Source organism: Oryctolagus cuniculus, chromosome 3, assembly GCF_051225735.1.
Source record: "Oryctolagus cuniculus isolate XC-2025 breed Fujian yellow rabbit chromosome 3, ASM5122573v1, whole genome shotgun sequence".
Classification (NCBI taxonomy): domain Eukaryota; kingdom Metazoa; phylum Chordata; class Mammalia; order Lagomorpha; family Leporidae; genus Oryctolagus; species Oryctolagus cuniculus.
The window spans coordinates 95,147,790-95,165,620 of record NC_142869.1 but is presented as its reverse complement, the minus strand read 5'-3'; the positions used below and the strand labels follow the sequence as shown (position 1 = coordinate 95,165,620).

Here is a 17,831-nt window from a genome sequence, read left to right as displayed (position 1 = left end):
CCCACACAAGTGACAGGGTCCCAACTACTTGAACCATTATCTGCTGCCAACCAAGTTGTGCATTAACAGGAAGCTGGAATTAGGAACATAGTCAGGACTTGAATCAAGAACTCTGACATAGAATATAGGCCTACCAAGCAGCATATTAACCAATGCACCAAGGACCCACTCCACTTGCTCCTTTTATTAACCTTAATACCTCATTAGAAAAAGTTATTGATTTAAAAAAAAAAAAACTAAATTTGGAAAACTATCTGGAGTCTTTGTTCTGCCACTTAATTGTGTGTCTTCTTTAGAAAATCATTTAGCCCAATTCGTATGGCTTCAATTTCACTGATGAGGAAGCTAACACCTGCCTCACAGGATAGTAAGGTTTAATGAGACAAAACAAAGTGTTTCACTGAGTAGTGCTGTCTATATTACTGTTCCGTCTCACTATGTATGCTATCAGATAGCCCCATAGCCATTGCACATTCTGATATGCAAATATACTTTCAAATAAACAATGGAACTGTTGAAACCATTTTATTCACCCTTTTGTTTTCCAACACACATACATATTTTGTTTATTATTTCATTTCATGAATATGTATTAACTGTGTACTTCTAATTTTTAAACACAAGGGTGAATTTTAAATGCTGGGAATTTTAACCCACTTATTGACATTCTAGTGTGAATTTAAGTGTGACAATCAAACCACACTATCCACATTACTGATGAGGTGGTATGGCTTTTTAGATACAGGTAGTGAGCACAGGATCATTATGACACCAAGGGTTAACTTGCACATAAAACTTTCACGAGTGGAAGCCTTTCAAACCACACACTGAGCCCAAATTCCAGACTAACAAAACAGCTAGAGATATATGCCATTCCAAGAATGCTTTGTAGAGTAGCACTGTTCTGTAAAAATAACTTTGTCTTATATTTTAAAAAAATTCTGAAAGATCCTGGAATGCCATTTCTTTCCAAAAGAGTAGCCATATTTGAATTTTCCTAGCAGCTTGCAGAGAGAGTGCAAAGCTAACAAGAATCAAAACAGACTCTTTACATAGTTTGTTTGGGTCTAGAGGAAATCTGTCCATGAGCTTTTGTGAAGGGGCCAACATGTCAGCATATGCCTGACTACAGTGAGTTTATCTTTCAATTGATTTAGTCCATTCTGCGGGAATCAAGATGATGCAAGAGTATGGCACATAACCAAGCTCATTCTCTTTTCATTGACAGAAGTGATAAAACTGTCCTAATTGCTGTGTATCACTTGATCATCTGTAATTGCATCAGAGACTATGTTTAAATTCCTATTACAGTTACTTTTTTTCATGTTTTAAGATGTTATTAACATAGAGTATAATCTTCTTATGGTAATGGTTGTCAACAGTAAAGAATGAGATGAATCCACAATTCTACTGCCAGGGGTTTCTACACAATTTTGTGGGACATATGTTCTATTAATAGAGGTATTGGCCTTTTAAGAATCCTTGAAATTCAGCTGCACAGAGGGTGGACACCCTTTCCAAGGTATATTAAAAATGATCATCAATATAGGGTGTTCCAAGAAAATTTTGTCCTCTAGTCAACATTTTTATTTCCTTGAAGTTTAATAGTTCACATGTAAAGGAGTATGAACTGAGGCTACACTGAGATCAGACAGCAGAGTTGGGGTACTGCTGGCTTCCATTTCTCTATTTTTTAAAAGAAGATTTATTTGCTTATTTGAAAGGCACTTATAGAGAGAGAGGAAGAGATAGAGAAAGAGAGAGATCTTCTATCCTCTGGTTCACTCCCCGGATGTCCACAACAGCCAGGGTTGAGCGAGTATAAAGCCAGGAGCCAGGAGCGGTAGCTTCATCTGGGTTTCCCACATGGGTGGCTGGGCCCCCAAGCACTTGAACCATCTTCCGTTGCTTTTCCCAGGCCATTAGCAGGGAGCTGGATCAGAAGTGGAACAGCCGGGACTCAAATTGCATCTGTATGAGATGCTTGTGCTGTAGGTGGTGGCATTACCCACTACCCCCCAACACCGGCCCCTATTTCTCCATGATATTTGTACTATTTCACCAGGTCATTTTTACAGCTATAGATAAAGAACTCTAGAGAACGTGAGAGTAGGTGCTAATGAAGTACAGTTCATACCTGACCAGAGATTAGCCATACCCAGCAGGTCTGCCTTTATATAGAAATGTAAGTAAACACTATTGGGACCACAGAATCAGATGGACTTGGGGGAAAGGAGGAGGGATCTGAGATTGCACATAAGTTATCAAGGTATATTAAGGCACTGAAATAACAGTGCATGGTACTATAAATGCCACTACAATCATTCCTTTCCATAGGCTGGTGGTAACTCAAGGAATACGGTTACATATAATATCAACAAACATTATTTGAAAACTTAATGTACCCAAGATACACATATATGTGAGTATATACATATATAATTATTATAATTATATATGTTTTAATTATAGCAGACACAAATTTTAAAATGAGGGGGATTAGGATATAAAGTCTTGGCACATGCTAATTTTGCCTCTGTTTGAGCATCTACTGAATGATGTTATGATGTTAGGTCTCTAAGTAAAACACATAAAAATCCTTACATTTTAATTCTGGTTTTCCTCAGTGTTTCTCAAACAGGATTGTGCTTGCTATTCATATTTGGTACATTCATCAACACGAGATAAAATAACTCAAGAAAACAAAGACTGAAGCAAACGTGCCCATCTTCACTGTGAATATCAGGAAACAAAATGTATCTCAGGCTCATCACAAGCAGAATGATTCCCTCTTCCTTTCTCCTGTTCCACTTGTTTGTTTCCAAATGCAGGCTATGTCTGTTCATGAAGACCCAAGATGTCTATTATCAAGTGGTAAAACCTCCACAACTGTTTTCCCATTAGGACCCAGAAACTCTTGGCTCTGCCATATCCTCTGCTTCCTCAGTCTCAGAGGTGAAGCCCTCATATCTTTTTTATTCATAAATCACAAATGCTATCATCTTTGGTTGAGATGGCTGTATGCCTGACCCCTCTCTGCTTTCTGCATCCTACCATTCTAGTGCTAATTGTCTCACACCGATACTTAAGTAGAGTCTTGTATGCCACAGTTGCAAGGTAGAAAGTAGCATAACACGCTCAAAATCTAGAAACTGGATGTAGCTGGTGCCTGGCCATGCAGAGGTTTACACAAGATGAATCAGAAAAATGGGATTCACTTAAATAAAATCTTACAGTTAAGGGGCAAATTATCTGAATTTTTATCCCAAGCACAGTCCAATGTCATTACCTAATGAGAGGCATAGACAATATACGCTGAGCGTTGATAGAAGAAATAGACCATATGAGTCATCTTTGAGAAGATTTTGAAAAGAAGAGACTTTAATGGTGAGCAAAATACTCATTGCCAAAAAAGTGACAGGGATGTCATGGATATAAAAGTCAGGTTTCGATGATACTGAATCAGTAATTCTGGCTGGAAAGGTGTGTCTGGGGGAGATGAATAAAGGCTAGGAGTGGAAAACCAGAGAAGAATCCTACAATGCAAGACTTGGAGCTTTGCTAGTGAATCTGAACTTACCCTTTAGAACCAGAATTCTTCCTTGCCTTTCACTTCTTTGCCTTCCAGGATCAGCTCTGAGTCCTATTGGATCCCCTTATCTATCTGCCTCATGGTGAAGAGGTGCATGTACCTGTTCTGAATCTCTTGTCAATTTATCTAAGAGATAGAAAGTCTATTTCTGTTTCCAGACTCTGCCAGACCTCCTTACCCTGGGTCTTTCATCCTCTGTCCCTGGGGACTTATTGCCAGTGCAGCAGCAGATTCCTTGTGGCAGATAGTGTAAACAATAGATTTCAGTAAATATATTCACCAAGGTACCACTCCTGTACATTAACTCACATCTTTTTCAATAGCTGGCATGTTGTTATCATCAGATGGAATGGTTAAGAGGAAGTTCAACTCAATTCTGATTGATATTAAAGCACATTTTAAAAAATTTTCCTTGGACTTCTTAATCACACAGTTGAGAAGCCCTAATCTGAAAATACAGATTCTCCAAAATTTGAAACATTTTGGGGATTATCAAAAGTGAACAAGTGTAAAATTCCACACCTAATCTCAGGTGAGGGGTTGTAGTCAAACCACAGGTATACTAAAAATGTTGTACAAAATTAACTTCAACTAATGTATTTAAGGTATAAAGGAAACATGAATGGGTTTTGTGTTTTTAGTCTTAGGTTCCATCCCCAAAAATATATGTGCAAGTATTTCAAAAATAAACTGAGAGATCCAAAACACTTCTGGGATTAATAATTTCATATAAGGGATACTCAATTGTATTTTTGTTTCTCCCATGAAATGATTTCACTATAAGATTCATCCATTTGGATGGAACAAGAGAGAAAGAAGTTAAGATATTAGATGCATTCACACTGGAAACTTGGGCCAATTATCTTACTCTGTATTCTCATGCACATCTAAATTAGATATCATCCTCCAAAAGTGTAGTCTGCCTCTTCAACAATGAACAAATTCACATTAGAATTCTTCTTCCTTGTAGGTAACAAGAGCCAGAACCTGCTCATGACTGCTTGCATTTTTAGCTTTGGTCAGATTGCTCCTATGCTAGTATGAATGACTGTGTCTTCCTGAGAGTATCATATGCTTATCATCTAGACCATTCATGACATAACCTTAAATTTCATAGCAACAATAGCTTGTGCATCTCTAAATGACAAATTTAGACACTAACCAAAAGGAATTGATCCAAATCCTCCACTAGAAAAATACAAACTTCTTGAATATTGTCCCTAGAGATAGATGATAAACCCATGTGGGAAAGCATTGTGGATATATTTAGCCTACACAGCCAGGTGAGTTGAACCATGAGCATAATGTCAATCTTCACTTTGTGTGGTGAAGTCTACAATTACCACAGATAATTTTGTTACAATGCATCCAAACCTGGTCTAAGAGATACTAAAGGCACTGATCTCTCATTGATGTGACAGGACAGATTTCCCTCCATGGCGTACAGGAGATTCAAGATTTGTAGGGGAGCCTTGAGAATAACCCATTTCTTGATCATTTTTTTTTTTCAGGTTATCCCAGGTTTTGTCCTTTTTTTAATTAACAGTTTTAGTTGGATAGTGGATCTAGGAGAGACTAGGAGAAAAGAAGGTGGTGGAAGGGGAGGAGTGTTAATACTTAGAAATTAAATCTGTGCTTATTCACAACTGAGAGTATCATCTTCAGAAAAAGGTGGACGCTTTTTCTTTCTTTTTAAAAGCTTAGGATCTTTCTTCTTTTCAGAGTTCAATAAAGTATACATCAGTTTCTTCTAAAGCTTTTGAGATCTTCGCTTCAAACACAGCACAAAAGAACCAAATATTCTTCTTTAATATTATAATACTATTTTTAAAACTAAGAAAAATTGTTCTTTATTGGAAGATAATATTTAAAGCAGATCAGAAGATTGACCTAAAGCACTGACAGCTCCCTTTTCAGAATGCTCACCTCTCAAGCAGATCTTTGTGTCATTTCACATTCACTATTAGAATTTCTCCATTCCCAGTTAAACAGTTTTTGAAATACTACATATTTATTGGCAGTTATAACACAATGAATCCACACCTGTTGTACACACACATGTGCTTTCCCTTCAGGTCTTTTGATGTTCACAATCTAAGGAAGTTTCTTAAACATTTTATCAAACTTAAGAGTTATAAGTTAACTATTTCTTAATATCTGGATTCTACTTAGGAGACCATAAGAAGACAGGATTTAAAAATCAAGAATAGGAAAATCTAACACCAGACTAATGAAAAACATGTAACTGATAACTTTGAATGAAAATGGTAGATACATTTTGAGTCCCTAAGCTTACTCAAAATTCTTACTCCAAGAAATCATTTTAACTAGTTCATCATCCTGGACAACATTTATCAGTGTCTAGACAAGCCCTCTCAAGAGAGCAAAATGAGAATTTCTCTTACCAGAAATGGAGAAATTTCTGTCTCACCTTTGCCAGACTCCGGTCTATCTCTCACTGGTATGATTTTCCAATCTGGCTTTAATCAGAATGTATGAGAAGTGAATTGTGGTTTGATTTTGAGATCTTCATTTTTCTGTGATAGTAGAAATGAAGGAACTAAATTGCTTTAATACTTTCCTGTGTCCAGCAATGACACAATGCCACATGGGAAGAATAGACTGAGACCAGCATGAACCACCATTGTATTTTGCTCTTGATTTAGTCTTAACATTTATGAGCCCAGGATATATTTGAAATGAAGACACCCTGGGCAACTGCAGTCTAACGTAGTTTAATATACTGTTTCTGCACAATGTCTTGCATTCTATTTTACCTTCAAGAGTACTTAACTTCTGCAGTGTAGGTTACCAATACCCAAGTATTGAAAGCAAGAGTATCATGGCCTCCAAGAAGCACAACCAGCAGACTGAAAATGTTCTTGTTCTTGTCACAGTGCGTTTTTAGAACTAAGCAGCTGATTTTATTATCTAATGAAAAATTCTGTGAGTTTTAATTTGCTGTGAGGGAAAAACATTTACAATTGAATTCAGTTACAACTCATTTGTGATTAAGATTTGGTATTTAATATTGATGGGTTTATATTATTTTCTTATTGCTGTCTTTGGAGAATTCAGTATGAATAATATGCTGAACACAAAATATATAAATTCCTTATTTCTCTACTTTTAAAATATAAGATTGGATTCATATTATAAATATAAAAGAATCGTTTGTTAAGAGTATTTTACATAAAAGCAAATGTGCATAAATGAAGAGCACCAGAGTAGCTGTTTACTGAAATCCATAAGAAGACATTGCAAAGCACTTAACAGAGATTGCAAATGAAAAACATATAGCAAACCTCTTCAATTCCCAAAATTTTTCTTAGCAGAACATATGAATAAAGACAATTTTCTGTGTGGTAAGTTGAAAGTTAGACTTGACAATAGATATTTGGTTTAATAGCCAAGCATTTCACTGTCCATCTTTGAACTTTTATCAGAGACAAAACTTTTTGTCCCAATTCTTCCTACATTATTTTCACTCCAAGTTAGTGACCTCACAGGATAGGAAAATATACTTTTAGTTTTAGAAGTTACACTGAGTATCTATGAGGGAGAGAAAACAAAATATAATTGCAAACCATTGCAGTCACAATAGGTAACCCAGGGGGCATGGTTAAGTAAGTTGTAGGCCCTTTGTACAGGCAAAAATACAGATACAATATATTCAGAATATACTCAAACAGCATCTTAAAATGAATGGGAAAATACTTATATTGCATTTTAAGCAACAAAATATAGGATAACATAATAAAACATAGGTTGAAACACAGAGAAGGGACTGAAAAGAAATAACCAAAAATTTCACAATCATTTTATCTAATTTTGCAACTGTAATTTTTTTCTTTATACTTTTAAAATTTCCTAAATTTTTGTGTAAAGCACATCTAATATTTTTGAGTTTTTGGTTAACATAGTAACTTGCACATCTGCAAGGAGCACAGTGCAACATTTTGACAATCATATATGGTGCAAACTGATCAAAACAGGAATCCACATCTCCACCCACCCACCTTTCCTCCATGTTTGGAGCCTTCCAGCTGCCCTAGGAAAATATGCAGTGTTCTTATCAGAATTAATGTGAATTAATAATTTCTTCTGTACAAAAGAAGGTACCCTCAGCTATAAGGGAGAAAAATGGATTTTAGGTATTAATTAATTTATTTTTTAAAGATTTATTTGTTTATTTGAAACACAGAGTTAGAGAGATGCACAGAGAGAGAGAGAAAGAGAAAGAGAGAGTTCTTCCATCCTTTGGTTCACTTTCCAAATGGCCACAATGGTCAAGGCTGGGCCAGACTGAAACCGGGAGCCAAGAACCTTTTCTGGGTCTCCTATGTGGGTGCAGGAGCCCAAGCAATTGGGGCATCCTCTGCTGCTTTCCCAGGCACATTAGCAGGTAGATGGACAGGAAGCAGAACAACTGGGACCTGAAATGGCACCCATATGAGATTCCAGCACTTCAGGCTGCAGCTTTACCTGCTATGCCACCAGCCACATAGGTGTTAATTTTCATAACCTATTTTCTTGCCAGTGTGATAGTACAAGCCAAAGGGAGACTCTCAAGATAATTAAGATTTTGCTTCAACAAATCTGAAGCCATAGAAAACACATTTCCTCTGTGCAAAATCATTGTGTTTTCTTGGCCAAGGCTCATTCCATAGAAATGCTTCACTCCATGTAGCCAGTCCCTAGTGCCATGATTCAGCTGAGAGAAATGGCTTTTCCCTGTTCTCTTCCCAGCAATCTCCACCATTCGGGCCTTCAAATCAGCTCAGTCACTCCTGGGAACAATCATCTCATAATATTTTGGCATTTTAGACATATTCAAATGAACAGATTTCGTAAATCTCAACTTTACTCAATTCCCAACAGTGAACCTCATAGAATACCTTGCACAAAATAAAACGATAGTTTTTCAAGTTCAGAAAATGTATTTTCATCCAATTAACATAGTTCTTTTTGAGTGACTATTTCTTAGGTCAGGAATGGTAACTGAGTTCTCACAGCGTTGAAGGTGATAGAGAGAAGTTAGATTAAATGTTTAAAAATAAACTGGAGACATTTAGAACAGTATAGGAGAGATCATGCCAGGAATGTATGTGGAGAAACTAATACTTCAGAATCAAAATTTGGGAAATGAACAAGGCCCAAACACAGCACCTGAGTTGAGGGACAGCAGACCAGAGAGTTGAGAACTAGGTGAAGTTGGCACTGACATATTTCCTAGTAGAAGCAGTGCTAGTAAACAGCCATTCCTTGGCTGTGATTAAAAATGACATTTGCTGTCTGGAGCCTCAGTTATGAGATAGCAAAAGTGAGAAGTCAGATAAGATTAAAGGCCAGAGTGTACAATATATAGCATATACCCCACTTCAAAATCCTGAGTTTATACCTTGAAAATACTCATTTCTAATAATGTGCTTTATAATCTTTGCAGGCCACCTGTATGAGTATTAAAGAAAAATACTAATGATTTAATTTTATTTAGGTTACTTGATTATTCTTTCAATTTGCTACCAAATAAGCGATACTAGAATGGGCAACACAAGGATTTAAAAAGAATTTTGGGGGGACAAACATTAAGTCATGGAGATGTCTGCACTGTACTAAATTGTAATGCATTGCCATCAGTGAACCCTAACCTCCATGTAGAGGGATTAACATTAATTTATAAAAACAAAAATACTATACACAGTTGATTTGTTAACATCTGCATTCTCAAAGCAAACATTTATAATGAACCTGAAGTGAGTTGCTTATTATTCATTTACATGCACTTCTATAAACTTTTTCCTTGTTTAATGTGGTATTAGAGTACAGAAGAAAATTGCAATGCAAAAGAGACATCATTTTCATCCACAAAAACCTCAAATTTAATGGGAAAGAAATAAATATACTTTAATAATGGAAGTAGTAATGGCTACACTAAGTCCTTTTCTGTTACAATGTCCTCATCACCATTGTTCCTTTATCTTCACTGCCTGAAAAAGCACACCCCTCTACCAGCACTCCAACAAAACATCCCGTGAATTGTGTAAAACGGAGCATACAGAAATGTAGACCCAGTCCTGCTACTTTCTTTTTCATTATTGAAGCCCTATCAGCTTATTATAAAGTACAAAAGAGTAGCTCGACTGATAGTCCTTAAATGAGAATAATAATTACCTACAATTATTGAAGATTTACTATATACTCAGGGCTATGATAAGTACTTTTTTATAAAGATTTTATTTATTTATTTGAGAGGTAGAGTTACAGACAGAGAGAGGAAGAGACAGAGAGAAAGGTCTTCCTTCCATCGGTTCACTCCCCAAATGGCTGCAACAGCTGGAGCTGCACCAATCTGAAGCCAGGAGCCAGGTGCTTCTTCCTGGTCTCCCAGGCAGGTTCAGGGGCCCAAGCATTTGGGCCATCTTCTACTGCTTTCCCAGGCCACAGCAGAGAGCTGGATTGGAAGAGGAGCATCTGGGACTAGAACCGGTGCTCATATGGGATGCCAGCGCTGCAGGCGGAGGATTAACCTACTGCACCACGGCGCCGGTCCCTAAGATAAGTACTTAATACACATCAAATGAATAAGTGTTTGCTGAACTCAAGATCTAGTCCTTTGAAAGAAAAATTGGTTGATAAAGAGGCAAATCAGTTTTGCCTATTACAATGGGACATTCTGATCTGTCAGATGCTAATATGTTGCTAAAGGCATTCTTGATAAGAATATGGAGGGGCAGGCTTTTGGCATGACTGGGAAGACATCTTTTGGGATGCCTACAACCCGTGATGGGATTTGTGGGTTGCAGTCCCAGTTCTGTTCCCAATTCCAGCTTCCTGTTAATTCAAACCCTAGGAGGCATTAGGTGATGGCTCAAGTAGTTGGGTCCTAGCCATTCAGGTGGGACATCTTGATCAAGTTTGAGGTTCCTGGCTTTATCTTGATACAGCCCCAGCTATTGTGGGCATTTGGGGTGTGTGTGTGTGTGTGTGTGTGTGTGTGTCTGCCAATCAATCAATAAATTAACCTTTTTAAAATATACTATGTGGATTAGACACTCACCTGCCCCACGACTAGTGAAAGACATTCTTCCAGGGTCCCTGAGCACATAAGAGGGGGAAATTCACTATATCTAGAGAAACTAAATCTAAAGAAATAATTCAAAATTGTGAGGCAGTGATCATCAGAGTCTGAAAAGCACAGGGAAAGTCTGTAAAAACAAACAAAAAACTTGAAGTCCAAAATATTTTAAGGAAAATGCTGAGTTCATTCATATCCCAAATCCCTTAGATCTTTCATTATTTTTTCCATTTATTCAAATTTGAATTCTAACTCCTAGCATGGTATTCTCCTTATTTGCAAAAAATGTGAAAGTTTCTCAGTAATCACTTAAAAACACTTTTGCAAATGCTATCCATCAAATGTCCATTTCTCAGTCAGTTGTGTGAACCTGTCTCAACCTAAGGACTGGGAATAATAGGAGTTGTGATTTGACAAAATTGGACAGCTGACTATACTCCAGGGTCCTACAAGTAAAGAGTATGGATTCAGTGCATTTCAGACTTAGACCTACCTGACCAGGAAAAATAGAGTTGACAATATCCATATGTCTTAGTGCATTTTGTGTAAATAATGACAAAATACCTGAGACTTGATCATTTATAAAAAGTAAATCTATTTTTTTTTTTTTGTAGTTCTAAAGGCTGGGAAGTTCAAGCTTGAGCTTCTGGCAAGGGCCTTCATGCTGTGTCATGCCATGGTGGAAGGCAGAAGGGCAAGAGATCTTGCCCAGATGAGGGAGAGGGAAGGAAACCGAGTTCATCCTTATGTAAGGAAACTATCCCTACAATAACGAAACCACCCCAGTAAAAATTACTTCAATCTTCATTAGCTAGCACTTGTGACCTAATTATCTCTTAAGGGCACTCTGTCAAACTGTTGAATTAGGGATTAAATTCCCAATACACAATGTTTGGAGGACACATTCAAACTATATCACTGTAACTTAAATATATATACTTATTTATTTATTTATTCATTTATTCATTTATTCATTTGGAAGAGTCTCACAGAGAGAGAAAGAGACACAGAGCGGGGGACAGGTCTTCCATCCGCTGGTTCACTTCCCAAATAGCCACAATGGCTGGGACTGGCCAGGCCAAAGCCAGGAGCCAGGAGCTTCTTCCAGGTCTCCCATGTGGGTTGCAGGAGCCCAAGTACTTGGGCCATCTTCTGCTGCTTTTCCAAGCCATTATCAATGAGTTGATTCAGAATTGGAGTAGCTGGGACACGAACTGCCATCTATATGGGATACTGGTATGGCAGGCAGCAGCTCTACGCACTATGCTACACTGATAGCCCAAAGCATAGTAATTTTATACTCTATATCCCCAAGTAGAGTGAAAGTAAATTTATGCATATTAACTAAAGAATATGAGTCCTTATTGCTCAAAGGATTTATTTCCCAAATGATTCAAGTGATAATTACTACTATATTTTCATTGTGTTTCCTTGGATTATAATAAGCCAGCAATCACAAATGGTGGCTCCTTGGCTGCACTCATATCTGCACCATGGTGTGTTCAGGGGTCTGAACAAATAATTACAAAATAAGGAAATTTGCATAAAAGTACAGAGTTCAGACTTTTGTCGGATTTTCTTGCTAAACAGCAATTCACTGTTGCTCAGTAGCACACACTGTAGACAGTGAGTGTGAATTACACTTCGACACGACTCCCTACTTAACTGCACCAAGCCTTCTTCTGCTTAAACTAAAATTACCTCCTTGTTTGAATGTATATTTGAGTTTACAATTTTAGGTAGAGATCCTGACATGAAATTCATGTTTTATGAAAGTGGTAAATTCCTTGAAAATGAAATGACATTGTGCTTGCAGCATAGACGTCAGAAAGAAACAAAGCACTAATTTTCCAAAATACTTAGCTAAAAAAATAACACCTGTGGCCAGCATTGTAGCCTAGCAGGTTGAGTTGCTGCAGTACCCCATTTGGATGCCTGTTAAAGTCCCAGATACTCTGCTTCTGATCGAATTTCCTGCTAATGCTCCTGGAAAGGCAGTGTAAGAAAGTCCAGGTACTTAAGTCCCTGACACTCACACAGGACACCAGAATAGAGTTCTTGGCTCCTGTCTTCATCCTGGCCCAGCCCTGACTGTTGTGACCATTTGGGGAGTGAACCAGCAGGTGGTAGATATCTCTATATCCCTCTGAATTTTAAATAAATAAAAATAAATATTTATAAAACCTGAATGTTCTGGATCTTGGTTTGGCAAAACATGTGTTAACTCCATGTCTGCAGCTATGAATGAATATATTGTATTTTAACTTATTTGCATGGTGAAATCATAATACCCTGGGCAGGTTTTAATTGTGTGTACTGTAAGACCATGAGCTAATTCTCTCAAGTCATTACATTTAGAGGCTCATATTTGATGTATTAAACTCTATAGTTTCCATCTATTCTGCCTTCATCTGTGCTATACTGGAAGCTCCTTTCTCCCAAAGCAAGTTGCAGTTTGCATTGCTTCCATTAGATGGCACAGAAGATTTTTTGAGGTACCAAACAAACAGGAATGTCTGAAAGTTATGTGTGGGACCAGTCACGATGGAAACAACAGCAATTTCAGATCCACCAGAAACACCTTTTTAGACTATCTGATTTAAGGTATTGCCAGAAAGGAGTTATTTTATAACTTATGAGCCATTTTTCTTAACTACACTAATGAGACCATTTCATTTGTAGCAGAGCTCTATTGGGCCTTGTTTTATAGCCTTTTTCCTTTTCAAAGTTGAAAATAATAGTCACACAAATTATTGCAAAAGATATGGTGGAGAGGGGAGAAGGACACTTCTACACAACAGAGAGCCAGGTCCATAAGAAAAAGTTTTATGTATAAAAATTGGTGTATAATTACCAGTTGGTTGTCAGTCCCTTATATGCTTGTTATTTTTGACTATCCTCTTAGTATTTCCATTCTTACTAACATTTCTCCTTTGATAACTTAAAATAAGAAATGTTTTTCAATACATTGGCCAAATCTAAATCTTATCATATTTAAGTTGTTCTATTAGTCAAAGTATCAATCATTCTGACAACTAGACATAATTATTTGTGCTTTTTCAGAGAATCTTCAGGCTTTGAAGGGCTTTTAGTAATTTATTTTTAAATCTAGGGTAATGTGTCCCATATTAATTTCATTGGAAATTTAAAAAAAATCAACAGAGAGCCCTTTTCTTGGTTTTGGTGGGAGCAGAATTTGTAACAGAACGATGAAGATTCTGCTGACCTGGCTTAGAAATCCTGAATTCTTCACTTTGCATGTGTTGAAAGACTTAGGGAAGTCCTGCAAGACCTCAGGAACTGGCCGAAATGCAATCCAATGTTTTGCATAAATAGGAAACAAATGTGCTACCAGCACAGAGATCTCCACACACTCAAATCAAATGCTCAGCTGATGGCTAAAGTACACAGTATTTAAAAATTGCATGAATTGTCTAATGTCATTAATTAGCCAAATCTCCTCCCCAAAGTGGTTCATTTCCATTATCCTTCTCTATACAATAGCCTAAACCTTGAAACTTCTGGGTCAGGCCCTTCTTGGAAAACCACAGCTGGGAATGACATGGAGCCATAGACATAGTGCTGAGAACTGGAATACTTCAACCATCTTTGAAGGAGAGAGAGGTCAGGAACAAAGGGAAGTGGTGGAGGCAGATGGGATATATTTACTTCTGGGACCTTTCCATCTCTGCTTAAATAGCTTGTCAGTGGTAAAGAGTGTATAGTTATTGTTTATGTTCCAAACAGTCCCATTTCAATAGAAATGAAATGATTCTTAGGTGAATTGAGGACTCAAGGTAAAACAACTTGGGAAAATAGAACAGCGAACAATGAGTCACTGTTCAAGAAGATGTCTTGGATACAGAACAATTAGAAATAAGAAGAGTGCAAGCTTAACTGAGGCGGCTACCTTGAAAACTGGGAAAACAGAAGGAGCAAACTCCATGAGGTCTTTGTTAGTGTAAACCTGTGGGTACCAAGAACTCTCTTATGATGATGGTAATGACAGATAACCCTTAGCACAATTAACAGACCTTATCTATTTGGAGGAATTAAAATTTTAACATTAAAGAACATAAAATCAGGGCAAGGAAGACTATTATGACATTCATCCTGAGCCCTGGACAGGCATCAGAAGATCCAGGCTCAATCATTACTCGTACTTAATGGAGTTCACATATAGTGACATAGACAGCTTTGAGAACAGGCAGGCAGTAAAGAAACGTTTCTGCCCTTTAGGTGGCTAGCAGTATTTTTTTTTCTCATTTTCATTCCATCACATCTATAACAAGTACACATACATGCACTTTTTAAGTCTTAAGCTTCCTAAAAGTCAATTTTTCTTGTATACCATGATAGATGCTGTGGGTTCATTTTTCTAAAGTTCTTTGACTAATTTTTAAAGATTTATTTATTTATTTGAAAGACAGAGTTACAAAGAGAGACAGAGACACAGAAAGATCTATCTGCTGGTTCACTCAGCAGATGGCCACATGCCCAGGCCAAAGCCAAGAGCCAGGAACCTCATTCAGTTTTATATGGGTACAGGGCTCCAAACACTTGGGCCATTTTCCACCGCTTTTCCCAGGCCTCAACAGGGAGCTGAATCAGAAGTGGATCAACTGGAACCTGAACTGGTACCCATATGGGATGCCAGTATAGCAGGCAGTTTTACCCGTGATGCCACAACCGCAGTCCCCTTTGGCCTGTAAATCTTTGTTTTATAAATACTTGATCATTGCAGTTGCACACTTTTGACCATATATTACTCACTCAAATCGTAAATTGTGCATTCATTTCTTTAAAAAGCTATGTACTTGATTTAACAATAGCACTAATAGCAATCCAGAAAAACAAGAAAATAATTAAAACATGAAAATACAGAGTTCCAAAGAAATGAGTAAGAAGCCAAAAGGCAGGAGTGCCAATACAATAAGATAAGCAAAGGAAAGTCTGAAATTAAACACTTATCAGGTTACTAAATCAAACAATCTAATTTTTCACTTGTAGTAGTTTCATTATTTTTTTTTTATTATTATTTTTTGACAGGCAGAGTGGACAGTGAGAGAGAGAGAGAGACAGAGAGAAAGGTCTTCCTTTTGCCGTTGATTCACCCTCCAATGGCCGCCGCGGCTGGCGCGCTGCGGCCAGCGCACCGCGCTGATCCGATGGCAGGAGCCAGGAGCCAGGTGCTTTTCCTGGTCTCCCATGGGGTGCAGGGCCCAAGCACCTGGGCCATCCTCCACTGCACTCCCTGGCCACAGCAGAGGGCTGGCCTGGAAGAGGGGCACCGGGACAGAATCCGGTGCCCCGACCGGGACTAGAACCTGGTGTGCCGGCGCCGCTAGGCGGAGGATTAGCCTAGTGAGCCGCGGCGCCGGCTTGTAGTAGTTTCATTATTATTCTTTATTCAAATATGAGAAAAAGTATTTGTTGTGATAATCAAAATGTTACTCTTTGCTTCCACTTTAAATTCTCTTTTACTCCAAATTTGGCTCTTTTCCCATCCTGTATAGAGAAAATAATCATAAAGGGAGAAAGCTAATGGTTTCATTGAATGATGAAAGTCTTTCAGATGTGAGCAGGCCTGTTAGCAAGCCTGTTTGGGTCTGATATATGCTTTGGATTATCGTCTCCAAAACTGGAGATCAATTTAGACTGATATCACAGCACTATGCCCTCTGATCTCATTAGTGAACTGTGGTGGCAGGTGGAAAAGAGCTAGACAAAAGCTCAAGATTTTGGAGAAACTGGTCCACATGTAGACTTAAAATCGGGCCATTGAGTTAATGACAAGAGCCCAATTTTTCCTCCTACTATTAAAGAACATTTCTCTAGTTTTTACTTTAGGAACTAGTGTCAGCCCAGGCATTTAGTTTAACTGAAGTTGCCATTTGGGATGCTCACATTCCCAAATTGGAGTAGGTAGGTCAAGTCCTAGCTACTCCAGCTCTGATTCAACTTCTTGGTAATGTACACCCTGAAGGTCATAGGTGCTAGTTCAAGTAGTTTGGTCCCTGCCACCCATGTGGGAAATCCGGATGGAGTTCCCCACTCCTGACTCAGCTTATCCAAGCTCTGATTGCAGCAGGTCTTTGGGAAAGGAATCAACAGATAGCATTTCTCCCCCCCACCCCCAATAAAAAGAAAGAAAGAAAATAAATAAAATAAAATCAATAAACAAGTCATTTATTTAAAAGGAAACACCAATGCCACTTTGCCACTTGAGCCACATATGTGTGTTCTGGAAGAAATAAAAAGATTCTTTGAGTTTACAAGTTTTGTTTACACTAGATCCCTCTTTGAGACTCACAGTGTGATTTTAACATAGTAAACACCCTGAAGAAAAGCTATTCCAACACGGGCTTGAGGATTTATTAGGGAAAGTGGAAGGGGTGAAAATGATAGTATTGAAAGTTAATAATATAAAGAATGATTTGCAATACAAAAGTATAAACAGGTTCTAAGGGAAAGTCCACCTTCTTTCCATCATTTTCTTTTTAAAAATATTTGTTTGAAAGGCAGAGTGAGCCGGCGCCGCAGCTCAATAGGCTAATCCTCCACCTAGCGGCGCCAGCACACCGGGTTCTAGTCCCAGTCGGGGCGCCGGATTCTTTCCCGGTCACCCCTCTTCCAGGCCAGCTCTCTGCTGTGGCCCGGGAAGGCAGTGAAGGATGGCCCAAGTGCTTGGGCCCTGCACCCCATGGGAGACTAGAAAAAGCACCTGGCTCCTGGCTTCGGATCAGCGCAGTGCACCGGCCGCAGCACGCCAGCCGTGGAGGCCATTGGAGGGTGAACCAACGGCAAAAGGAAGACCTTTCTCTCTGTCTCTCTCTCTCTCACTATCCACTCTGCCTGTAAAAGGAAAGGAAAGGAAAGGAAAGGAAAGGAAAGGAAAGGAAAGGAAAGGAAAGGAAAGGAAAGGAAAGGAAGGCAGAGTGACAGAGAGGGAAAGACAGGGAGATTTTTCACCATCTGGTTCACTCCCCAAGCACCAAGACTGTGCCAGGACAAGGTCAGAAGCCAGGAACTCTGTCTAGGTCTCCAACATGTGTGGTAGGAACCTCAGATACTAGGACATCTAGCCTTCCAGGTGCATTAGCTGAATCAGAAGCAGAGAAGCCAGTACTTGAATCTGCACTCTGATGTGGGATGTGAACA

General features: G+C 38.4%; 1 pseudogene; it reads left to right on the top strand.

The window, feature by feature from the left end:
- The window catches only part of LOC100346447 (complement component 1 Q subcomponent-binding protein, mitochondrial pseudogene), a 62,042-nt pseudogene that overhangs the window by 8,588 nt on the left and 35,623 nt on the right, over positions 1 to 17,831 (top strand).